Source organism: Rhinolophus sinicus, chromosome 7 (genome assembly GCF_057876585.1).
Source record: "Rhinolophus sinicus isolate RSI-liver-muscle chromosome 7, RSI-T2T, whole genome shotgun sequence".
In the NCBI taxonomy this organism is placed as follows: domain Eukaryota; kingdom Metazoa; phylum Chordata; class Mammalia; order Chiroptera; family Rhinolophidae; genus Rhinolophus; species Rhinolophus sinicus.
The window spans coordinates 3,595,146-3,615,084 of NC_142507.1; the positions used below are offsets into that span (position 1 = coordinate 3,595,146).

The following is a 19,939-nucleotide window of genomic DNA, read 5'->3' on the forward strand; positions in this document are numbered from 1 at the left end:
TTTTGTCCACTGGAAGCAGTATGTCCAGATTTATTCCTAATAGCTAACTGTGAGACCAGGCCAACCAGGCCTGTGTAGGCTACTTTTCACATTTCCAAATCATTCAAAACTAGCAAACAGAACGCTCTTGTCTAACAAATAATACCCACCTAAGTACTCTAAACTTCCCCCCCGTAAATGATGCCATTTTCTACATCGATAACATGCTGTGTTACAGAATTCCATCACGGTCTTTCCCGTTTTTGAGAACTCGGCACAGGCATGCTCACGTGCAGCAACTCGGAACGCCAGGGGAAACGACACCTGCACGATTACATTCTTGCACTGGAATCACACACTCACCTGGACTCAGACGCTCATCTCCAGAACGGCCACAGCAAAGGAATGGTTTCCTCAGGGTTGCAAACATCTGTTACTACAAGAAAGAGAGAAAGATCACTGTGGAGCCCTGAGAGACAGTTTCTTTCATCTGACCAAGACGGCCTGAACGCTTCCCTCATCTGGACCAAACTTTAGACAAGTTTTCTTCTGACTATAGGCCCTGACCTCTCTTTCCTTAGAGCATTTATTTTAGAAAACTCAAAATTGCAAATTCTTTCTCTGCTGCTTTGAAATGTAAATCTTCTCAGCCTCCTGCCAGGTTTATAACCCAAGTAAGTCTTTCCAAAGCCCTGGGAGCCATTCCTGTGCAACGTAATCATGGCAGAAGACAGAGCCCCGTCTCCAGTCCCTGTGAGAAGGGAGGAGCCTGCCTTCCATGCAACAATTAGCGAACAAGAAGGTGTAATGCTAATGAGCAACCCCCTTCCTAAAGTCCTCTGGTACTTCTGCACCAGCTCCCCTCGGCGCTGAACTCTCCTCCCTTTCCCACAAGAGGAGCTGATTCAATCTCTCTCCCCTAGTGCAATAATCTCGGATAAAGTCGTCTTTGCCAGTTTAACTTGTCCAGTGCAATTTTTCTTCTACATATCAACACTATCCGTGCCAATAAAGCAATTTTTCTCTGATTTTTCATAGGGTTACTTCAAGAGTTAGAGACTACCGAGTTGGAGTACTACTTGAGAAAAATAACTTCTGGAGCTCCCTTATTTCACCAACGTAGTAAGATTCTGAGCATTGTGGGGAAGTCAGGCTGGACACGCCTAATACATTATGCTCATCACAACCTTCTTTTTCTTAAACACATTTTTTATAAGACAAGCTATTCCCTGTTTCTTTGCTCCCCATTAATTTTTCTTTTCTAACTTGATTCCTCTATGGCACTTTACAGTCTAATTTGTTTTACTGATTCTAAGTGGCCTTTTGTATCAATTGATATGTTTTCTCTCCCATCTGCTCTCTTATTTCTATTGGTAAAATGGTTGATATTTCTATCCTTTTGTTGGTGACAAAATTCATATAAATTGGGTTAAAAGGTGACTTCAACTTTTAAACAATTTCCTTAATTTTGTCTTGTCTCCCAGTAAATTGTAGCAGGGAAGGCAGTAAACAAAAATGAATGCAAATAAGTAAAGTACATCCTATGGTAGAAGGTTTTAAGTGCTATGTAAACATACAATGGGGGTGAGCTACTGAGAGAAAGAGATGGAGATTCACTCTTTGTACATAAAGGCCATTGTTGGCAATGGGGCAGTGACGGGCATGTGTTCTGTTGAGGAATGTACAGTAGCTCATATTATACACAAAGAAAAGTATTGTATTATAAGCTAGAACTCCACAATATTAATAATTTATTGGTAAAAAGCTTTTGCATTATACATACCAAAATAGATGAAATGTTTGGTCAAGATGTATCTAAGATGGTATTTCAAAAAGGAAAAACCAAAATGTGTAACTAAGAGATGTGGTGTGAACTCACTACAATGACTATATGTCCCAGTGACACTCATACTACAATTTCACCAATTTGACCTTGTGAAAGGTCAAGGCCAGCAACCGTCTAAGTATTTCTGAACCTCATCTCCAGGACAGAGCCCATACTCCTAAGCCTGGAGCCGTGCAGATGCCTTCACTGAGAGCTCCCAATAAGCCCCCAAACTTCTAATGAAGGATTAAATGGGGTGGTTTGGAGGAAGTGCTTTAACAATGCGTGGTCCATTAAATAACAGCTAATATTGTTGGTTTAATATTATAATAATGGGAATATTTAAAAGGAATTTTACAACTTTATGGGGCTCTGCACACATAAGATTGTATTGTTCTCTTATCTAATCACCAAAACAGTATCTTAGTAGCTTCATGCAAGAGAGGACACTCCTTTGAGCTTTGGACACAGTAGGCTACAGAATTTTGCATAATGTTATTTCAACTAAATATGTATGTTCTGGCCCTAAAACCAAGAATGTAAAATGGAATGCTGAGTAAAACTCATTACAGCTGCATTTTTGTCTGTGTCAAGGTATATGAGCTTCAAAGTCAGAACAAATTAAACAATAATCTTTGGAATCTGCAGTGGAAAAAAAATCCAAAGACATCATAGAAACAAATTAAATGAATATGCATATGGCAAGGTCCTAAATCACTGAAGAACCAAGTTGTAGTGGAAAAAAAGTCAGTTAAATTAAGGACCACACTACATTCTTTTTTGGATAAGAATAGACTGTTATTACCATTTTCAAGTTTTAAGACTTACCATGCAGTGTTTAATTTAGATGACAGGAATAACTTTAGATTTGGAATAATTTCTTTCCCCTTGTTTTTTTTTTCCAAACTAAAGATAATTCTCTTTTCAATTATTAGTCAAAGGTCTTAAGTATAATGATAATTATTATTCCTGAAATTTGTATATTTATCTTCATGTACAGATGGGACTAGTTTACATTTCTTACATTTGTTACACTCTTTTTTTTTTTTCAGTTTCAGGTGTACAAAACAATGTAATAGTTAGACATTTATACCCCTCAGAAAGTGATAACTGTCCTCCCCAATCTATTACCCCTCTGACATCGTATATAGCTGTTACAATTCCACTGACTCTATTCCTTATGCTGTGCTCCACATCCTGTGACCAGATATATATATACATTCAGTATTATTGAGCTTCAGCTTCAGGTGTACAGTGCAGTGGTCAGGCACCTACACCACCCATGAAGTGTTCTCCCTAATGAGACAAGTGTCCATTGGATACCCTACAAAATCTTTACAACATATGGATTATAGTCCCCCAACTATCTTTCATATCCCTGTGGCCATCTTGTAGTTACCAATTTGTGGTTTCTAATCCCCTCCCCTTCTCCCTCATCTCCACCCCCTCCCATCTAGCAACCCTCAGTTTGTCCTCTATATCTCTGAGACTGTTTCTGATTAGTTCGTTCATTTATTCTATTCTTTAGATTCCACATATAAGTGAGATCATATGGTATTTGTCTTTCTCCGTCTGACTTATTTCAATTAGTATAATGATCTCTAGGTCCATCCATATCGTTGCAAATGGTAAGATTTCATTCTTCTTTATGGCCGAGTAATACTCCATTGCATAAATGTACCACAGTTTCTTAATCCAGTCATCTACTGATGGGAATTTTGGTTGTTTCCATGTCTTGGCTATTGTGAATAGTGCTGCAATAAACATAGGGGTGCATATACTTTTTTGAATTAGCATCTTTGATTTCTATGGATAGATTCCTAACAGTGGAATTGTTGAGTCATAAGGTAGTTCCATTTCCAGTTTTTTGAGATACCTCCGTACTGTTTTCCACAGTGGCTGCACCAATCTGCAATCCCACCAGCAGTGCACAAGGATTCCCTTTTCTCCACAGCCTCACCACTTTGTTGATTCATTGATGATGGCCATTATGACTGAGTGAGGTGGTATCTCAATGTGGTTTTTATTTGCATTTCTCTGATGATTAGTGAGGTTGAGCATTTTTTCATATGTCTGTTGCCATCTGTATGTCCTATTTAGAAAAATGTCTCTTCATGTCCTCTGCCCATTTTTAAATTGGTTTGTATGTTTTTTTGGTGGTGAGTTGAATGAGTTTTTAATAAATTTTGGATATTAACCCCTTACAAGATGTATCATTGATAAATATCTTCTCCCATTCACTGGATGCCTTTTTGTTTTATTGATGGTTTCCTTTGCTGCATTTGTCACAATTTTTGAACCAACTTAAAGAATATCAAAGAAATTTAAATTACATCCAAAGAATAATTCTGGAAATGAAAGTTTGGCTCTATCTCTCTTTTTCTTTTTTTAATTTATTGGGGTGACAATTGTTAGTAAAATTACATAGATTTCAGGTATACAATTCTGAATTACATCATCTATAAATCCCATTGTGTGTTCACCACCCAGAGTCAGTTCTCTTTCCATCACCATACATTTGATCCCCCTTACCCTCATCTCCCATCCCACTTTTTTAAAAAAAAGAAAAAAGTATAAATTCATAGATATCAATGAAGAGAAAGTACAGAATAAGAATTTGAGTTAAACAGGAGTCGTGTGTGTGTGTGTGTGTGTGTCTGTGTCTGTGTCTGTGTCTGTGTGTGTATGTGTGCCAGAATGGAATTTCAGGTAAACACTCACCAGTGAGTCAGAGAGGGAACCTGAGTCCCTAGAAAAGGCAGACGTCTGACTAGCAGCAAAGGAAAGATGAGCATCAGCTGAATAAGAAATGGGGACGGGAAGGGCTGGGAAAGATGGAAGAGGCCTAGCAGCACTGCCGAGACGTCAGTGTCTCCTATGCATCTCCCCTTGACCAACTTGGACGCCCTAAGCTTATTTCACTTTAAAAGCTCTCTGAATTTTGGCAGTTGAACAATAAAAAGAATACTAAAGACATGTGATTCAAGTATTTAAAAGATGAGTTATTCTTTTTAAATCACACTGAATCATCCTTAGCGTCTTTTGCAACAAGCAAAGTTGTTTGATAAGTACTGTCAGACCATGGAACTAACAATTTCATAAGTAATACAAAACTGAAATTTATGTTATTCGGCATGCAATTTGCATTTACTTGAGTTTATCAGTGTTATGAGGCAGCAGCCTGGTTTTACCGACTCCTTTACTCCTATGCCCCTGGTGAAGTTTCTTGGAAATTCGTACATAAATATCTCCAGGGACCAATGCACATGTGGAACAGGATGCTGCTACGAGCTGGAGAGTAGAAATCATTCATTTAGGCACAGGACCCTTTAGGAAGACAAACTTGCACGTTTGTGAAAAGACACTTCCCTGGAGTTTTTGTTTTTTGCCCACACAGACATTAGTTTAAATTTTTATCAAGAGTGTCATAATCTTTTCGTTTGTCACAAAGAAAGCAATGAAAAGTGTGAAGATGAAAGCAATGTATTGCCACTTCCCTGAGCTAGATAGGGTCACTCCTTGTCAGAAGTGACAAGAGAAGACACCACGGTGATACAGCTTATCAGAGCTAACACTGGGGCTCTCAGAAGAGAAAATCTTGTGAGAGGGATGAAAGAGAGAGGGAGAGCAGAGCGACACACACAAGGCAGGGAAAATCACAGTGCTCACTGGAAGTTTTTTAAGTAAACATTGTGTCTGGTATATGAGGCTTAGTGGAAACACAGGACCAATGAGTCCAGCTTTTCAGGCGTATTGTCTGCTAATCTTAATTATCTGAATATTTAATTTGATTTCCTTTACCCCAGTGTAATCACTATTGACACAGCTTATCCAGTAATAAAATAAGGTTGAAGGACTGTTTTTAACAATCACGTTATTAAAGGATTATTGGCATACAAAAAGCTGTACATATTTAATGTATACATCTTGAACTGTTTGGAGACAAGGGTTCACTCAGGAAACCACCACCACAACCAACACCATAAACATAAACACATCAATCACCTCCAAGTGTCTCCTGCTCCCCTCTGTAATTATTATTGTTGTTATTATTGTTATCTCTTGTGATAAGAACACTTACCATATGATCTCCCCCCTTAGAAAAAGTTTAAGGATACAATCCAGCATTGTTAACAATAGACAGTGTCCTGTATACTAGACCTCTCGGCCTTATTCCCCTTGTATCACTGACACTTGGTGATCTTTGATTAGTATCTTCCCGTGTCCTCCTCCCTGTTTCTGAGTTCGACTATTTTATAGTCCTCATAGAAGTGGTTTCATGCAGTACCTGTCCTTCCAGAATGGCTTATTGCACTTAGTATAATATCCTCCAGGTTCATCCATGGTGCTACAAATGGAAGAATTTCCTTCTTTTTTAAGGCTGAGTAACATTCTACAGTATGTATATACCACATTTTCTTTATCTGTTCTTCCACTGCTGACTATTCATGTTGCTTCTATATTTCGGCTATCATAAATAAGGAATCCTACAATGAACAAGAGAATTCAGACAATCTCTTTGAGATCTTTCTTATTAGTATGTGTATTGAAATATAAAAGAAAGGATAACACCAAGAAAGGGAATACGAAAAGGAACATATAACCTGATATTTGAACCCATGAAGCTAAATTTAAAAACGCAAAAATAGATTTTAGAATATTTAAAATTTTGAAAGATATTGCATTTCCTATTATTAAAAAAGAGTTGATTATTCAATAAAATATATAAATTTCAATTCTCATCATATACTAACACAAAACTAAACAGCAGATCAATTAACAGTGTTGATGAAAAAATTAAGTATTTTTTAAAATCTAAAAGAAAATTGGATAATTAGAGAAGTCACTTCTCAGCAAAGAGAAAAGATACCAAAATAAAAAATAAAAAATAAAGTGTGAGAGAGAAATGATTGCTATTTGGGTCTATGTATGTATTTTTCCTAGACTATGAAATAGCTTAAATAACATGAAACCAAATTACTAGCTAGAGAAAATTGCAATAAATATAATGGATGAAAAATCAATATCATTTTAATAAAGACTTTATATATAAATCTGTAAGAAATAAACACCAGGATAGAAAATGTATGAAGATGTACAAAGGATATTATTAGATAATTTTAAAATATTGAATATAATATTATTAATTATATTTACATATATCGTTGAATATAATCAATCATAAATGTTTACTTAAACCAATGCTAATTAAAATATTTTAGAAAATATTTTCAATGCTAATACCCAACTTTGGAAAGTCTGTGGAAAACGACAGTTGCATTTACTGCTGGTGACAATGGAATTTGCTGTGAGAGCAATTTGGAAATATGTATCAATTGATGTGTTTGGCAGGAGGTGTCAAATGCATTTAAAAAGGTTAAAAGGTGTCTTGCTTTATGACCTACACTTTATTACTAGAAATTAATCCCAGGAAAATAATCCTAAATGTAGCCAAAGTGTTAGCTACAGAGATATGCATTGGTGCACTACTGACACTGTGCAAAATATTGTGAGCAACGATTCAATTCTAATGTGGGATTCTATAAATAAACTATAATAAAAAATAAAAATAAAATAAAATGTATATAAAATATAAAGAAAAATAAAATAAAACATAAATAAACTAGAATATAGTGATACAATGTAGTTACAAGAAGGATTATTTTTGGTTAGTGGAGTTATGGAAGATGCTTAGTTCGCTTCATTTTCTTATGCATAGTTTCAAAAGTGTTCTGCAGTAAATGTGGATTTATTTTATAATACATAAAATATGAAAGTTATAAAAGCAAATCTAAGAGAGCTTCTTTACAGAGGGAGAATTAATTAAGTGGTCTAAAAGTCTCCTTCAAACTAATTTTTAAAAAACCACTTTATCATAACGACTTTCTAAGAACACTACCCCACAATGTACAATTCTGTTTTAACGTTCCATTTGACCAATCTATATGCTTGTCTATTGATTACTGAAGAATTGCAACAGCCATTGCTGGAAACATTTCTGATTTATGAATCACTCTTTTACAAGCAAGTGCTATTTATAAGCTGTGAGAGTAAAATGATTCTTCCTTATGACATCCTAAATAACAAAGGACAATGTATGTTTTTCAGATATAAAATGTAGGGTTTTACTTCCTGGGGAAATGTCGGTTTCCTTCACTCATACATATGCGTGCACATACTCACGCATTCTCTTTACTAACAAAAACATCGAGTGCGTGGAGAAAAAGTATTGGGAATGCCTATAATACTTTTGCACGTCAAGAGAGCAAAAAGATCATAGTCATAAATCCCAGGGATATTTTGGAGAATAATATATGATATTCAGGGATATGCAGTTTATACTTAGTAAAATACTAATCCCTATGCTAAGACCTGCTTTTCAGAGGACATGGCCCTTCCTTTCAAATATGCATTTTAGCACCAGCTCAGCAAGCTTTACTGGTTTAATTTTCTTGGCTGTCCCAAAAAGAAAGATAAATGTTGACAGATTAATGAATATCTGCTAAGCCTGAAATCTGCCTATATATTATGAATTTAAGGTCACTCAACTTCCTCCAAAGGAAAAGAATATATAGTAAGTTGGTCCTGCACATTGGAGAATTTCCATAGACCAAATCTGAAAGTAAGTAGAGTTGTCCTATGCTATTGAATGATCAAAGAAGGTGTAAGTTCCGAGGATAAGTACTTTTCACAGCATTAATATTTTCTTTAAACTGTAATCAATTATACAACAGATGTAATATTTATTGGCATTTTAGTCTAAATAGTTCCTTTTAAGAAAATAGTTTCTTTTAAGAAAACTGGGAAATTTTGGTTATTTAACCATGTGTGATTTAAAGGATGTTTTACTAGTCAAATCATTTTGAAAAACAATTTGGAATTATAAATGATATTTCTATAAACAATACTCATCTGTAAAATATTAGAAGTATATTTGGAATTACAAAACAAATTCAATGCCAATTCAAATTAAATATTTTTAACATGTAATTCATGTTTAAGTGTTGTTGTTTTTTAAATTTCAGATATGAATTTAAACTTTTATATGTGATATTACAAATATGGTATAATCATTTAGGTAGATTTTAATGGATTTTGCCATATTATTAGTTTAACCAAGTAGTTAAAAATTATATCCCACATACCCAAAAATCAGTTAAAAATTTAATAAATTTTATACATATGCATTATTCTCAGAAATACATTGAGAATTTTCACTAAATGGAAATATATTTCAAGAGATGGATATTCAGCTTGTTAAATGGGAAACCTAGCTTTTTCTTTTCACTATTTTTCTTTGCTTCATTGAAAGAGACTAAAAGTATTGCCACTAACTTCCGGTGAGAGTTGGAGGATTAAGTTGTCTTTCTTCACCTGGAAAAGGAAACTCATTTTTATTTTGCTGATCACTTATGAAAAACGGACATCAAAGACATATTATTAAAGAACAAGAGAGGAATGCATTTTTTTGTTTTGTTTTTAGGCGTAAAAATTTGTTAAAGCAGAAGTCAGCCAGAAACCCTAAGAGGAGCTGGGAGGGTTACACAAACATACACAGAATCCTGCACACGACAGCAAAGAAAATTACACGAGAAAAACAAAAACAAAAATGCCTGCTGTCCTGGGAGAGCCCAGTCATTGTATTTTTTATTGTTATTATTATTCAGGTGCACAAAGCAATGTAATAGTTTGACATTTCTTGGCTATGAAAAAGAAGGAAATCTTACGATTTGCAACAACATGGATGAACCTAGAGAACATTATGCTCAGTGAAGCCAGTCAGACAGAGAAAGACAAATACCATTATGATCTCACTTATATGTGGAATCTAAAGGACAGTCACTGTATTTGATGACAGAATCTACAGTTTCAGAATTCACAGGGCTCCTTATTCTCCAGTTCCCAGTTTGAACCATCCAGCTTTCACTGGCCACCAGTGAATGGCACTGCCAGTGTACATACAGCTGATTCTCATTACTCAGAATCAGTATCTGCAAATCACCCACACACTAAAATTTATTTGCAGCCCCAAATCCATACTCGCAGGACTTGCAGTCTTTGTGGACAGGCTTAGGGGGATTGCAGCTGTGATCTGTTCTCTTATTTCGGCTTTCATGCTGTACCACTTTTCTCGCTTTTTTGTTGGTGGTGGTGATTTCACAGTGTATGCTGCTCCCAAGTGTCATGTTAAAGTGCTGTCCAGTGTTCCTAAGTGCTAGAAAGCTGTGATGTGCCTCAGGGAGAACATATGCAGGTTAGACAAAAAGCTTCCTTTGGGCACTAGTGAGAGATCTGTCGGCCATGAGTTCAATGATAATGAATCAAAAATAGTAAAGGAAGTGTCTCTAAACAGAAGCACACATAAAATAATGGTATGCATTGATTTGGTTCACAAAAATGCTGTGACCAAACTCACAAGAACCTAACACTGCCTTTCCCTTGGAGCATCAGTCAATATTCACTAATTCATTGTTTGAGGTAACTTTAGAGAACATAACTACTGCAAATAATGAGAATCAACTGTCTGTCTATTCATCATCTATCTATCTATCCATCATCTATCTATCCATCATCTATCTATCCATCATCTATCTATCTATCTATCTACCCATCATCTATTTATCTATCTATCTATCTATCTATCTATCTATCTATCTATCTATCTATCATCTATCTATCATCTGTTGAATGCATATATAGAAGCCAAACAACTCTACAATATTCTTTCAGAAACTAGGAAGTTTCAATGCTTGACTTGCATAAACTGCGTAATTTCTGAAAAAATAATTGAAAACAAATAATGGACTTTTAAATAACCAATGGGTCAACCAAAAAATTAAAATGGAATTTAGAATGTATTCTGAACTACATAAAAATGAAAGCACATTATATAAAAAACTCCAGGATACACCTAAAGCACATTTAAAGAGAAATTTATAGCACTAAATGCTTATATGAGAAAGAAGAAAGGTCTCAAATCAATACCTCACAACTCACATTAACAAACTAGAAAAAGAATAGCAAATTAAACTCATGAATGAAAAAAACTATTAAGGACAAAGTACAAATAAATAAAATAAAACAAAATAAAATAAAATAAAATAAAATAAAATAAAATAAAATAGTAAAGTAAAGTAAAATAAAATAAAATAAAATAAAATAAAATAAAATAAAATATAAAAGGACCTTCAACATTTTCTTTCCTTCCTGTGTTTTTACATTATTGTCATGTATTTTAATTCTACATATATTTTAAATCAACTGACGATATTATTACGGTTCTTAGAGTCATTATGCATTCACATTCCACACCTGTTATCTTTCCCATTGTTCTTCATTTCTTCTTCAATTCTTGTCTTTTCTCTGGGACCATTTTCCTTCGCCCTGCTAAACTCCTTTAGTATTTCATGTACTACACACCTGCTGTCTGTGAAATTTTGTATCTATTTGTCTGAAATAGTTTTATTTCACCTTCATTTTTAAAGACTATCGCTGCGGGTTATAGAATTCTATGCTGGCAGTTGCTTTATTTCCACACAATAAAGTTGTCTTTTTCTGTCTTATTTCGCTCAGCATAATACTCTCAGGATCCATCCATGTTGTCATAAATAGCACTATTTCATCTTTTCTTATGGCAGAATAGTATTCCATTGTGTATATACACAACTCCTTTATCCAATAATCTATGGAAGGACACTTTGGTTGTTTCCATGTCTTGGCCACTGTGAATAAAGCTGCAATGAACATTGGAGCACATATATCTTTACAGATGCTTTCAGATTTTGGGCCACTGTGAATAAAGCTGCAATAAACATTGGAGCACATACATCTTTACAGATGCTTTCAGATTTTGGGGGTAGATACCCAGAAGAGGAATTGCTGTGTCATATGGTAATTCTATTCTAAATTTTTTGAGAAACCTGTACACTGCCTTCCATAGTGGCTGCACCAGTCTGCATTCCCACCAACAGTGTATAAGGGTTCCTTTTTCTCCACAGCCTCTCTAACACTTGTTATTATTTGTATTATTGATGACAGCCATTCTAAATGATATGAGGTGATATCTCATTGTGGTTTTTATATGCATTTTTCTGATGATTAGTGATGTTCAACATTTTTTTATATGTGTATTGGCCATTTATATGTCTTCTTAGACTGAAAAAGTTGAGAACCATATGAAAAAGTTGAGAACAATATGATATGTGGGATATAAAACTGAAAACAACAAAAGACCAATACAAACAAATGAAGAAACAAAAATTCATAGACACAGACAATAATTTAGTGGTTACCAGAGGGAGGGGGGTCATAGATGAGGGTAAAGGGGATCAAATATATGGTGACGGAAAGAGAACCTAACTGTGGGTGGTGAACACACAATGGGATATATAGATGATGTATTACAGAACTGTACACCTGAAATCTATGTAACTATACTAGTAATTGTCACCCCAATAAACTTTAATTAAAATATAAATAATCAAAATTGTCATAGTGTTGTTTTCTGGTTTGTAACCTACTGTTCTCAAAAGGTCAGTTCTCAGTTGTAATATTAATCATTTGACAATAATGAATATTTTTGTCTTTAGTATAATGTATCTTTGATATTTAGTAGTTTTGTTGTGATATATCTAGTTATTTTGGGTTCCTAGGGCTTCTTGAACCCGTAGTTTTTATGTCTCTCATCAGTTTTGGCGAATTGTCAACTAGGACCACTTCAAATTTTGCTTTTGTCTATTCTCTCTTCCTCTGGGAATCAAACTGTGTGTGTGTGTGTGTGTGTGTGTGTGTGTGTGTAGTGCCAAAAAATGTATACACATTTTAAGAAAGGAAAATTGTATTCAAATTGTAATACTCAATATATACCTATGACAAAAAATGAATACAAGTCACATTTGATTTCTGCAATTACAAGAGGTACTCAAAGTGGTTACCTCAGCGTCCAGATAATTCTGATTACAGCAAACTACTGCTTGAGCATAAATAACATCTCTTAAAATGTGTATACATTTTTTTGGTACCCCTAGTATATATATACATTTTTCAGACCCAGATTGTTACTGTGTTTCCCCAAGAATAAGACCGGGTCTTATATTAATTTTTGCTCCAAAAGACGCATTAGGGCTTATGTTCAGGGGATGACATTCTGAAAAATCGTGTTTAGGCTTATTTTCCGGTTACATCTTATTTTCAGGGGAAACATGGTAATGAACTCTGTGGATTGTTCTGGGCACAGTTAATCATCAAAAGTGGAGGACTGACAAGAATTATTTAAAGTCTCTTTCAGCATTTTGTTTTCCTGTTTAGTCATAAGTCCTATTAGGATAAGTGACCTCAGAGCCAGCTTTAAAAGGAAAGTTAACGGTGGCATTTGGAAATGACAGGATGAGTTCTCGCACATGCAGCAGAGTCAACATATAGACAGAAAGGCTAAGAAGGGCGTCAAGCACTGAGGTCCTACTGATCCCCTGTGGAAAAGGAGCTTTCGCACAACATCCACAAATGAGATAAACAGCAAACAAACAAAAAATTAATTTAGTAAAAGAGGCAACAATTTTAAAACGCAACTCAAAGTGGTCAATCATTACAACAAAAAGGTGTTTACATGTTAAAATCGATCATTATCCAAAAAGCATGACATTTGGAATAAGTGTTACTTCTTTTTTGTTTCATAATCGTTACATGATTTGCAATTTATAGTTAAAGTTCTCAGATTCTTAAGGTACATCCTTACTCCACTGTAGTGTGGGAAAGTTGCCTATCAGAGGTGGAACTGAATCCAAATAATAACAACAGTAGTAATACTTTTTGTATATATAACGGCCTGAGCCTGAAGACAGACCTGTACAGGTTTACACAGTGGGGAGGAGCAGGTGTCACCTGGAACAGGTTAGCGTCTGTCCTAGGAGTGTACGCTCCACCCACTGTCCCCGTACTAGCAGCCACTTCAAAGACGCAGCCTTTAGACAGTCATGTGTTGTTGAGACCCATCTGAATGGTGCATGTGCCTGAACCCACCTAGGCCTCTAGATAAACTCTTCAAGATCTGGAGGGTGGGTATGGAGATCTACTCACCTTCATCTGCTCAAGACAAACCTCGAATGGAAGTTCCCTTGCTTATTAAAACTATCACTTACCAAAAAAGTCATCGTTTCCTGATGTTGTATTGGTGCTTTTTTGTTTTTGTTTTTGTTTTGTTTTGTTTTTGTTTTTTATTTCCTAAGGAGCTACAAATGAGCCAGAAGGAAACTGAAATAGCTTAGGTACCAGCGCCCCTGTGCAGACTTGAGAAAACTGCCCTTGTAACTGAAGCCAAGTGTATTACACATGCATGTCATATATCAACTAGTATTTAAAAATTCAGGCTGAAATGGCTTTAAATTTAGACACATCTGACTCTCAGTGTAAATTTGACTTTTTACACTTAGCCTCTCTAAGCTTCAGCTTCTTTACCTGTAAAATGTTCTGTGATTGCTGTGGCAATCATGAAGATAAAACAGCTACCGCAGTACTTGCACATGGTAAACATATCGGCTAATATTCTACCATTAATATAGCCGATTTTATTAATAGGAAACATGGAATGAAGAAATATTGATATGGCCCCATGGAAATGTAACCGACACATTTATGGTGATGCTTGAGCATCTGTAAAGCTCTAGAATCCCCTGCATTGCTCAAAACTCAGCACCTCCAACTGGCCCAGAATGAATAACCTCAGTCACTATTTCCACTTATAATTTTCCAATTACAAATTGTTGTAAGAATATATCAATAATTGTGAATATTTATGGCAGTTTTTATTTTCATTTTTAGGTTGGACTGAAAAACAGAATCACACTCCAGATATGACACAACCACCTGCCTCATTCAGGCATCATGAACACCTTCCCAGTTCAATAAACATGTGTCGCTATTATTGTCCCACCACCAACGACTCAATCCCTAAACCCAGAAAACTGAAAAACACATTCTTTATTTGTCTGTTTGTTTCTGATCCTACATTTGATTTAATTACCAAATTTTAACTCCTACATATTTATTAGATCTAATCTTCTAAGAGTGTACATCCTTATTATAACCATTTTATTTTGTTCCATCAAAACTTATATTCAAAAAAAATAATAAAACTTATTTTCATAATCATTGTATTATCTCCCTAATTGGACTCCTTCCATTCAGATGTTTCTACCACATAAAAACACTAACCACATTCTTACTAAATTGCATCTCTGACTTTATTACCCCTTCAGCTAATTTTTTTATCAAATCTTCCGAGAAGATAAAGTCTAAGCTCTTTATATGTCATTTAAGGCCTTTCATAATGCAATTTGTGTTTTTCCAGCTTATCTACTACACTTCCTTTATCCTAAGCAAACCATGCTGCTTATAAACGTTCCTACACCCCTCCTGCCCTCTGTCTCTTCAGGTTACCCTCTTACATGGAATCCCCATTCCCTGAATTCTTCACCAGCTAACTCAATTTGACATCATTCAGTTAAAGCAACACACCACCCCCCACAGCAGCCTTCCTCAGGCTGGCACAGGGCCATTCTTCTGAGCCCTCTGACATCTCTGCATAATTCTATCATTTTTCTTGTCACGTTAAATTGCCACTTTCTAATCATAGGTCTAATTAGGAACATTTAGAAGTCGGGAGAATTTTCTTATTTTAACTGTATTCGTTATATGTTTCCAGTACATACACAGGTGGCACGTGATTTCAAGTCAAAACAGTGGATTGGAGAGGTTGAATGAACGTAACCTGGTTATTCTTTGGGTCATAGGAACTGAGAAAATGAGTGAGAGCGGTGGACAATTTCAGTGTATCTATTTTGGGGTAACCAGAGCACGATATTATCATGTTCTGAGTTGAGGACTGGAAAAGGAAGATCAAATCTGGGTACCAGTTTAATAAAAGATCTCTACACTACACCCAAATGGAGAAGTGCAACAAGAAGTGAAAACATAGAGGCCTAAACATTAAAGAAAACAGAAAAGGTGGTCTAGACACATAGATGAGAGACTTTTCACTGTAAATTTGATGTTAGACACCTCCTAGAAAGATTTTGTAAGATGAGAAATCTTTTCATAATGTAATCCTATCTGCTTTTGCAGATAGAAACAGTAGCATTTAAGGGATGTACAGATGATGAAAAGTTTAAGTAGGAACTTGTTATAAACAAGCCAAGCAGGATTAAGTGATTCATTCAGGACTCAGACCAACTGCCTGTAGGACTCAGGCTTACAACACAGAGGAGGAACGTGAGCCCCATGTGAAAACTCTGGTCAGACAGTGCCATCACACTTACTTCGTAGTTCTGCAGCTGACACCCTGTCTCCGTGCCAAGGAAGACACAAAGTTCACTGAAAAGAGCGTATCACGGAGCCAGCAACTGTTCAGCACTATTTGATGATTTCCAACTAGAGACGCAGAATCTTCATTGCTCAACATTTCCACTTTTCAAGGGAAGCTGGGAATCCAGATTTTTGTGCTAATTCTCTATTTTTAAATATTAAACAGCACGAGTGAAACAAAAGCCATCTCCAGGCTAGGTTCAGACTGTTGACCACACTTTTGAAAACTCTGTACTACTTGGGTAAATTTTACGTAAAAGATGGGATAGAAATATCAGATTGAAATAAATGAAGTTCCAAATATAGGCAATGATTGTCTTCATATATGTGTGAAACATTGAAGTTTATGTAACAGTCATGAAGCTGGAAAAGGACCAGATTGGTTTTCAGAAAATTGATTCTTTCATCCTGATTATATTATCTAATAAATATACATGAACATCATTTACCTACCATTTATATGATGAGAATAAAATGAGAAAAAGAAAAATGAATGGGAACTCATAAGATATTTAAAAACTTCATAGCATCAAAATCAAATTGCATCAGTAACAATGGTTAATGTGAACTCAATAGCTTCAGTGTGGTTCTTTGTAATTCGTGGCAATGTATATATTTAGTATGCATAGGGAAAACAGAAGTATACACTAAAAATGCGTCTCCTCTTTGCATCTCACAACTTAATGAAGACAGACAATATTTGGGGGAGAAGGTGGCTATGATTGGTAACTTGTATTCATCACTCTCTAGCATAAGGCAATTTATATTAATACACTTAATTCTGAATAAGACAACCCACATCACCACTAATTAGTTAGAAACATGGAGATGATTCATATTTGATCATTTTTAGTAGATGTTTAAGAGTATGATACATTCCTTGAACTATAGTGGGTCCCCTACCAACAAAAATCCCCAAATCACAGACGAATGATTTCTGTATGACCTCAATGTCATGTTTAGTAAGCTAGAACTAGATGGGAAATAGGCTCAAGCTTCAGAAGAATTAAAAAAGAAAAACTTCAAAGAGAAAATGCAATCATCTGAAAAAGTGTGATAAAGTATGCTCATTGGAATTGAAATGGTCCTTGGTTAAAAAGTTTAAGAAAGTAAATTAAAATGCCAAGCAAAACGGATAACTTTAGCAATAAAGAACATGCTTCGCTCTCACTCATAATGTAAAGGGAAACAGAGTTCAGTCCAATTAAACAGTCATGAAACAAAAGATCAAGCCTTCACGTGTTAGACCAAGTTCAAGACAGGGCAGCAACTGATGAGCCAATAGTTTATGTGAAGAGGAAAACATTTAGTATAGAAATAACGCAGAATTAGTCTTTGGAATGCATTCCATTTTAATTTAATTGACTGATGGTTCATTTTGCCAATTCTGGGAAAGAAACTGATTGACAATACAATTATGTCCAAAAATATATATTGAGAATTAGTCAATTGATGAGTTCCCCGAGTCTCAGCAGTAGTAGCTGCACTGAGTAATTGTTTTTATTATATTGTGATAATAGTTTTTTATACCTTCTCACACACATCAAAATTAAATATGAGCTGATAGGCAAAGATACAGGTGCAAATGTAATTATTATACTTTGCCCCAAAACTTGCTGCAGACGTAAAGGGGGTATTTCTCTGTTTTCAGCATTAGTTGTTAGTGAGGAAGACTCTGCATGCATTAATCATGTGAAATGAAAACTCCCTCCTGAAATCTCCCTAGAAGCAGGAGTAAGCAATGTAATTTCAAAAGCTCGATGGACTAGAAATGCATCCAAGGAAGCTTTGACCAATTTGGCATCCTTTTTTCTTTTCTTTTTTTTTTTTTTTTTAAAGATCCAGGAAAAAAGTGAGGTTAATCCATCCACAGGCAGAATGCTTCCTCCGAGTGTGTATAAACTGGTGAAATGTGCAGGATGCCTGAAAAGCAGCTGAGTGGTCCAGTGAAAATAATCATCCGCTCTTCATGGCGAGAGTCAACAAGCACAGCAAGTAAGATAAAGTTCTAGACCTTAACTCGGCCCTCAGCACAGCAGGCCTGCGCCCATATTTCCCTGGAGAAGGTGCGTGTCCGTCATACCGTCTGTTCAATGGAAGCATCTTACCCATGTATTTATTTTCAAGTTGTCCGTGATGTTTTAGAAAGCACTGGCAGACAAAGCTTCTTTGACAAAGCCTCAGGGATCTGTTCTTCCTTTTGAACAAAATGACCTGCAGACATTTTTGCAAAACTCCTAACAAAAAAGCTCTGAGCACCAATATGTTGGCTGAACCAAAATAAAGCCTTTCAAGCACACACCAGAGTAAGATGAAATGTGGTGAAGTACAGAAACGAAAAATGCTAATGGGATTAGAGAGGCTAGACAGAATACATTAACTAACTCCTACATGAATGCATTCTCATTTGCCCGGCTGAGTGTTTCTTCACAAAATTAGGAACTTTTACATAATAACAAAATGGTGCTTGAAATTCGACCATGCACTTTCGTTAAAACACTGAAAGAAAGCAGTCACTGAGGAAAGAAGCCGTATGTTCTCCTCAAAGGCCTCCGGTGTCCTATTTCCACACCTGCCTTACTTAATGTTAGATGCGCTGTGAGCATCTGGTGCGCAGGGGTTGGCCTTGCACACAGTCCAGTTCAGTCATCGCTATACAGCGGGCACTCAAAGACGTTTGCTGAATGTTCTAGTGAACATTCTTTTAGATCAAAGGGTCCCAGCTTTGAGTCAATGGGGGTACTTAACAGATCCATGAGCCCCTAAAATTGTAAACAAAAGGTTTGTGTTGATGTTCCTGTAGAGAAACTCCATATATCTTATATTTCCAAAGGACACTATGATGATCCTCCCATAAATAATTCTCTGTTCTTTAAAAAAATATAAACACATAATCTTTTAGGGCAACACAATGTAATAAAAGGCCTCGGACTTACCAAAACCCTCGGAGAACTTCATACTTCACAGCAACGTGGGAGGGACGTTTCTGTGAAATTTGAATGACAAGAATGTTGATTAGGACCATGTTTTTAACACTAATGAGAGCATATCCAAAGCAGTAACAAAAAAAAAATAACAAAAACAAGAATCAGACGTGTAAAGATTGGACAGAAGTGCAAATAAGAGAGTTGTTATATATAAGTGATATCATCTATCTAACATACGTGATAATGTGTAGACAATAATTAGAATTAATATGAGTTCAAGATTGCCAGATAACAAGATCAACATTTTAAAATAATAGGAGTTTCAATAAATTAGGCAGAAAAAAGTAAAGAACATATAATTTAAATGATTCGTTTATTAAAAAGCATAAATTATAAGAAACTTCTATGTCTAGCACCAAGGTACATTTTATAGAAAAATGTACAACTGTATTAAAGAATATAAATGCTGAATAAATAGAAATTTCATCAAATAAGTGGAAACTTCCTGCAGTTTCTATTAACAAGGCATAAAAACACAAATTCTAATAGAAAATTATAAAACTGACTATAGCGACATTAGTGATTCATTTAACAAACGACCCCGTACAGGGCAGTCTACCCAAAGCAATCAGATGTTTTCAATGCATATAACTGGAGAAGATACAGAATCTAGAACATGTTCAGAACGTTTACAAATCAATGATAATTTCAAAAACATGTATGAACTCAATATATGACAGTATAGCAGAACAGAAGTAGTGACTATTATCATTAGCGTTAGCATGACCACTACTATGTTTATTTAACCTGGACTTGATCTAAGTAATCTTTTCTTTTATCCATTCATTTA

General features: G+C 35.4%; 1 protein-coding gene across 1 annotated transcript in view; it reads right to left on the reverse strand.

Moving 5' to 3' along the window:
* Positions 1–19,939, reverse strand: part of RALYL (RALY RNA binding protein like) — a 1,518,143-nt gene that overhangs the window by 1,279,498 nt on the left and 218,706 nt on the right. The window contains exons 6-7 of the mRNA XM_074318489.2: positions 19,099–19,148; positions 343–415 (exon numbers count right to left, since the gene is read on the reverse strand). The gene's annotated coding sequence lies outside the window, so the exon portion shown is untranslated. The remainder of the gene's footprint in view (positions 1–342; positions 416–19,098; positions 19,149–19,939) is intronic.